The 6,513-nt window shown below is 43.9% G+C and overlaps 1 pseudogene; it reads left to right on the top strand.

Annotated features, from left to right (window-relative positions):
- Positions 1-2,613: 2,613 nt before the first annotated feature.
- Positions 2,614-3,448, top strand: LOC101580550 (annotated as a pseudogene).
- Positions 3,449-6,513: the final 3,065 nt, after the last annotated feature.

Here is a 6,513-nt window from a genome sequence, read left to right as displayed (position 1 = left end):
AATCCAGCTGAGGGCCTCTGATCCCAACATCCTGCATGAGTCCAGCTGAAGACCTAGAGCCCGTAACAATGCTTCCCGCAAATCCAGCTGGAGGCCTAGAGCACATGACAATGTCTCATGCAGGCCCATTTCACAGATCTGCTCTGGGAAGGCCCAACAGTCTGTGGTGGAAGTTACAAAGTCTGCACCAGTGGGGTGGAGGGTCTGTGCTAGCAGGCTGAGGGATCTGCACTAGAACCGGGAAGCAATGCTCAAGGTAAGAACCAGAATTCCCCCCAAAAGTACCATAGGTATCCTCAGCAACAGTGAGGTCCTGAGCACCTCCAGTGATGAGGAAAGCTGAGTTCCCATCACGAAAGCAATGTGGCCAGCTTCTCTATGTGGCTGAGCAGTGCACCATCTTCCCCTCTGGAGCCAGGAAATGATGTTCAAAATGAGGACCAGCATTCCCCCAAAATGAACCACAACCATTCTCAGCAACAACTAAAGTACTGAGTGCCTCCTCTGTCAAGGACAGCCACGTACATCAGGAATGACAGCATGACAAGGCCATTCTTGCAGACTAGCCCAAGAGAATCAGCAGCTTCCAGCAGCTTCAATAATTTCTCCAAATAGCATCCTTAACAGCCTCAGACAACTTCTCCCGTTCTGCCTCTTAAGCTGCTGGCAACCATTCTCAGGGGGCCTCCCACACCCAGCACCATGCTAGTTCAATTCAGATGGGTGTAACAAATTGATCACCAATTAGCAATCCAGTACACATCCAAATTCTCTTCTCCCATTCTTTCTCTGTACTGGGCTTGGGATAACTTGGTCAGATGAAAAACTGTAGCTAACAGAATCTGCCCTCACTTGAAAGTGGTTTAGTGATCCTATAGTTTTATTGGAGCAGTTTGGGATCTTATCATAGTCACTTTAAATTCTTATGAAAATGTCTTGACAACAGAAGATGCCATTCCAGTTGCTAAGAGATGATATTTCCTTTCCACATTTTTGCATCTATAGTATTGGGTTGTGCTTCTTTTCTCTTTGCCAGACATATGTTGTCTCTATTACCTGGTCACTGCTGGCAGGCCTCAGTGCACAGGTGCTACTGGGTGCGTAGCAATCCTCCTGGAACCACTCTAGGTCCTTCACAATCACTGCCTCCCCTCAGCACCTGGTCTGACTGTAGTGAGTTGTGTGTGTGTGTGTGTGTGTGTGCACGCATGTGTGTGTGGTTGACCATTTATCTGGGTGGACATGATTCATCCTTTGCTGTAGTCATAGGAGCAGGCATAATACCTACTCAGAGTAGATACTTAAAACTCTTTGTGGATCAAAGGTAAGAATATCCATAGACCTACCTCTGAATGGTATATATTCTTGGTCATATTATCTATACAGTACTTGCTGAGAAAGGATGTACTTACCATTTTTTTTAGGACCGGTATATCAAAGTAGCTTATACTGTGCAACTTAAGCAATAGATTAATTTTTTTTTTCTGTATTCAGGACAGGGTGTACAGGGTCTCACTACATAGGTCAGACTCTTAGTGATTCTCCTGTTTTTAGTCGCCCAAGTGCTGGGATCACAGGTGCGTGTCACCATGCCCAGTCTCAATCACCTTCTCAATGTGCTCTGTGGGTGGGGCCGCCATGGAATGCCAGGTATCGAACCCCAGCCTCTGTGTTCTGCCTAAGCAAGTGCTTTAGTCGGCCAAGCTATCAGTCTGGTCCTTAGCTTAAACAGTATAAACATATTCTCTTACAGTTCTGGAGGCTCTAAGTCCAACATAAGGGTGTCAGCATGGTTGATTCCTTTTGAGAGATGTGAAAGAGATTCTGTTTTAGGCCCTTCTTCTACTGTGTTGCCAGTGATCTTTGGAGTTCCCTAGCTTGTAGATAGTTATTCTGATCTCTCCTCTGTGTTCACATGGAGGGTTCTCTGTACACATGTCTACATCTGGATTTCCCTCCTTTATATGGACACAGGTCCTATTGGAGGAGAGGGCCACCCTACTGCAGTATGACTTCATCTCACTTCAGTTATAATAATCGAATTTCCAAATAAGATCACAATGTGAGGTCCCAGGTACTACGACTTCAACCTAAGAATAGGTAAATCAGCCAATAACAAAGGATTACCAAGCAGTATCGTTGCTTTTCTGTGTTTTTGGCACTCTGTTGCTCTTTCTTCACTTATATTGGAAAATGTTGAAACTTAACTAAGTCTGATCAATGTTGCATAGGAACACAAGAACACATTCCTCATTGTACCCAGCTTGTGGTACAATTTTTTGTCTGAAAATGACAACTGAGGCTGTGAGTTTAGTGATTGGGTAAACAATGCTGTTCCACTTGGACCTCATGTAACCCTGTGAATAAAACCTTTCTGTTGGCTTTGAAATTATTGAACAGCTTGGGTGAGAATATGTTATGTTTATTTGCATGCCTTTGTGAAGTGAAATGCAACAATGTCTAGTAATTTGAAGAACACAACAGATAATGGTTATTTCCAGAAACTAGAAGGAGTAGAAATAACCATTTCTCACTGAGATTCAATCTAATGCCAGAAACAATGGCTATCATCAAGAAGTCAACCAATAGGACGAGCACTTCTGGGCAAGCAAGATGGCCACGGTCATGCAAGACTCACATGTGACTCTTAGGGGGAAAAAGCTGAAAAAAGTTCCTGAAAAAGAAAAAGATGAAAGTAGTGGCCAGGGCTGTGGCCTCAGAGCTGGGCAATGAAGTCTGAGAAGTTTTGGACAGCAGAGGTTCTGGAGGCAGCCGTGGGCTGTCTCATGATGAAGCGGTGGAAGCAGACAGTGAGGAGGATGCTGAACCCTGGAACAAAGAAAAGGAAAATGCTGCTGACTCCAGAGCTAGGACTAAGGTGGCCTGGGAAGATGCCGTGGCTAAAATCCTTATCAAGAAAACACCTAAGAGCAACCCCATCATGCTCATCAGAAACAAAGAGCTGGAAAAGAAAAAGAGAGGGTGAATCAAGAATGACTGGAGAAAAGAAAACACCTTGATAAGAAGCGAGAGTGGGAAATGATGTGTAGAACCAAGGCAGATGCTGTTCAAGATGAAGATGCAGAGAGGGATTGCAGAGAATTGCAATGAGGGCTGTGGTTCTGTTATTCAGTGCTGTTCTGAAACATCAGAAGGAGGTGGACGAGAAGATTAGAGAGGCTGGAGGCTCTATCAGAATGCATGCTAAGTTGGTATCAAGTGTTTCCAAGAGAGATTTCATCAGTGTTCTCAGAGGAATGGATGGAACTAAAAATGAGAAAAGTTCATTGGAAAAGAACCCAAAAACAAACAGACTGAAGTGAAATCAGCAGTGAGCCCAGGTTGGAGCATTCTGCAGGATGATTTCATGCTGAGGGTCTCCATGAAGGCCTGGGACAAGGCGAGTGATGGCTTCAATGGTAGCAACATGGGGCCTGCGAGTGACTGAGGCCTACCGCAATGATGCTGTGGAAGAATTGGAGTGGAGGAACTGTGAGGATCTGCGAGCCAGGGATTGGCCAGCTTTGGTGTTCCCTCTTTTCATGTAAATTTTCTCTCATTAAGGTATTTTCAGCCCTTATAAATTGTTTTTTTCTCCAGACATTTGTAAAAAAAAATATTTTTGCTTGACCAGTAAGATTTTCTTTTGCTAGGGTCCTAGAACATGGACATATCTTGACCATTGATATCGGTGTGGTTTTAGGATCACTGGTGTTTTAAGAATTAAAATGAATTATTTGAAGTTAATATTTTCTGTCTGCCAGCTCAGAGATGTGTATGTCTGTAGCTTGTTGAAATGATTTGTATCATTTTGTTTGTTTGGTTTGGTAAACTATTGAGAAAACCTATGTAGTAAAGTTTTAAATTACAGTAAAAAAAAAAAAAAAAAGAAGTTAACCAATAACAAATGCTGGATGGGCTCTGGGGATAAAGGAACCTTTCTCTGCTGTTGGTGGGAGTGCAGGTTGGGACAACTATTATGGAAATCAGTATGGAGGTTACTCAAAAAGCTAGGATTGGAGGTCTCATTCAAGCCAGCTATTCCCTTCCTAGGTATTTTTCAAAAAGAACTGAAATCCTCATACCTCAGCAATATATGTGTACCCACATTTATAGTAGCACAATTTGTCATAGTTAAATCTTAGAAACAACCCAAATGCCCATCAACTGAGGAATGCATAAGAAAGATATGGTATCTTTACACAATGGAGTATCAAATATAAAAAGATCAACTCAAGACTTTTGTAGATAAATGGATACAAGTACAGACTGCATTGATGAGTGAAATAAATCAGACCCATGTGTGCAAACATCACATTGTTTCACTAGTGTGAGAACCTGAAAGAGTAAATATGGTTTGAAAGGTATAATAGATACTGTGAAAGAGAAAGAATTTGTTCAATGGGAAGGAAAAACTGGGATGAGGAAAAGGACAAAAGAAAGAAGGGAAAAGGATATATTTATGTATCTAGGCAGGATAATTTGAATAATTATACTGCTGATTTCTGCTGGTCTTTTGAAGAGCTGGGGCTGGGAGCAGCAATTCTTATACTAGAAGTATTTTAGGTGGTTGTCTATTGTTCCCACCTGTATTTTTCTGCCCCAGAAAATGGCCTGGTAAGATGTGAAACTTGGCATCTGGGAGGCTGAGGTAGGAGAATAATAAGTTTGAGCTGAGCCTGTGTAACTTAGTGACTCATGGAGGACCTGCCCCCCTACCCCACTGAGGTTGTAGTTCAGACACAGGCCTTTGATCAGCCCCTAGCACTAGGACACAAAAGAAGGCATGGAAGTTGGCTATGCACCTAAGAAGAGCCCTGGCCTGAATGTGGAAGAGCAGAGCCACATGGCACCAGGCAGTTAAGGTGTTGGCCTTGCCTCACAGAGTATCATCTCTCTGTCACCAATATCTGTCCTTTTTGGAAGGTTCTCTGGTTTTGTGGCCTTCCCTGGCCTGTGACTGTTGCTCACTGGGCACTGTTCCACTCACTAACAGCCCTCTTAGGATTTGGAGCAGAGAAAGGAAATGGAGCCAAAGACCCAGTGTTGCATTTGGCAAAGAAAAGGCTGGCAGCAGTGGGATGAGAATAAATGGCCTAAATGTGTGGAGGGGATTTACATTTGCCTGTATCAGAGTTACTGCTGCCATTCAGAAGCAGTCAAGACAGACCCAGACTCTGCTCCACTGGGAAATAAATTCTGAAGGCTTAGTCTCCAAAATCCACTGCTGAGATATACATGTTTTAGTTGGGGAGCTGTGAACTTTCATTACCAGAACAAAGTTCCTGTGGCAGTTAAACTGTCAAGAGAAGAGGTTTATATTGGCTTATGGATGTGGGGGTTCTAGTGCAAGACTGAGCCCATGTTTGGGCCCCTTGCAAGGCTGAAAATGATAGGAGGAGCCCACTGTGGAGCAAACCACTCACTTTATGAGCTGAGGAACAGAGCAAGTTAGGAGGGAATCAGGTCCCACAGCCCCCTCCTGGGACTCCCACAAGACTCCACCTCCTAAAATGGTTCATAGTACTCTCAATAGCACAGTATGCTGAATAGGGCAGTACTCTTAGTAGCATCCTGGGGACCACACCTTTAACATATGGAGCTTGGAGCTTTGGGGAATACTACACCCACTGAAACCACTGGAGAAAGAGAGGGAAAAGGGCTGGGTGGAGATGACATTGTGCTCCCCTTAGAAGTGACAGAAAACATGCCCTAAAACAATCTGAGGTAGAGATACATCAAGAATGGGGCTATTTCCAGAGTGGGGTGGGGGTGGGATATGGTCATAGGCTGTACTCACAGCCAGTGGTGAACTGGAGGGAGGCTGGGATGAAAGAAAAAGGAGGAGCAGATGGTATGAGGGGGGGAAAAGCCTAAAGTGATCTCTGGCTGTCCCTGTCTTGCCTGGGGCTGATCTGGATATTTTGTCCTAGGATTGACTCAGTGCTATGGGTAATAGTCAGAGGTTAATGGTTAGAGGGGAAGAATACTGGCCCTGTGAGACACTAAGTCACTTTCTGGCCATGTAGGTGCTTCTGTTTTCTTATATGTGGGATGTCATCTGCCCAGAACAGCTCAGAATAGGTTAGGTTTGCTAGTATGAGATCTACAGCACAGCCTTGCCTCCCTTCCTATCTAGGCCTGCTGCTGTCTACCTGTATGAACTTGAACATCTCCAGCATAGATAGCACATCTAAGGATGAGAGAAATACACTAGAGGATTGGGTGGGGAGATGTCACTAAGGAACCTGTATTCTCCACACTGAAATGAGACTTAAAATTAAGTGGCTATATGAAAATGACATCTGCTTTTTGAGTTTGTGTGAATGAACCACACATAAACTCTAGAATCTGCCAGTAAAGAATTAAAAGAACAGAATTGGTCCCACTGGAATCATGCCAGACAAATCAGTAGCAGCTGGTAAGAAAATTAAAGCTAGTACTAGGGGCTGGTGAGATGGCTTAGTGGTCTAAAGCACCTACTTAGAACAAGCTTAGCAAAGCACAGGGACC

This window comes from Octodon degus, unplaced genomic scaffold (genome assembly GCF_000260255.1).
Source record: "Octodon degus isolate 3935 unplaced genomic scaffold, OctDeg1.0 scaffold00010, whole genome shotgun sequence".
In the NCBI taxonomy this organism is placed as follows: domain Eukaryota; kingdom Metazoa; phylum Chordata; class Mammalia; order Rodentia; family Octodontidae; genus Octodon; species Octodon degus.
The sequence above is the reverse complement of the archived record's forward strand: the minus strand, read 5'-3'. Positions and strand labels throughout refer to the sequence as shown.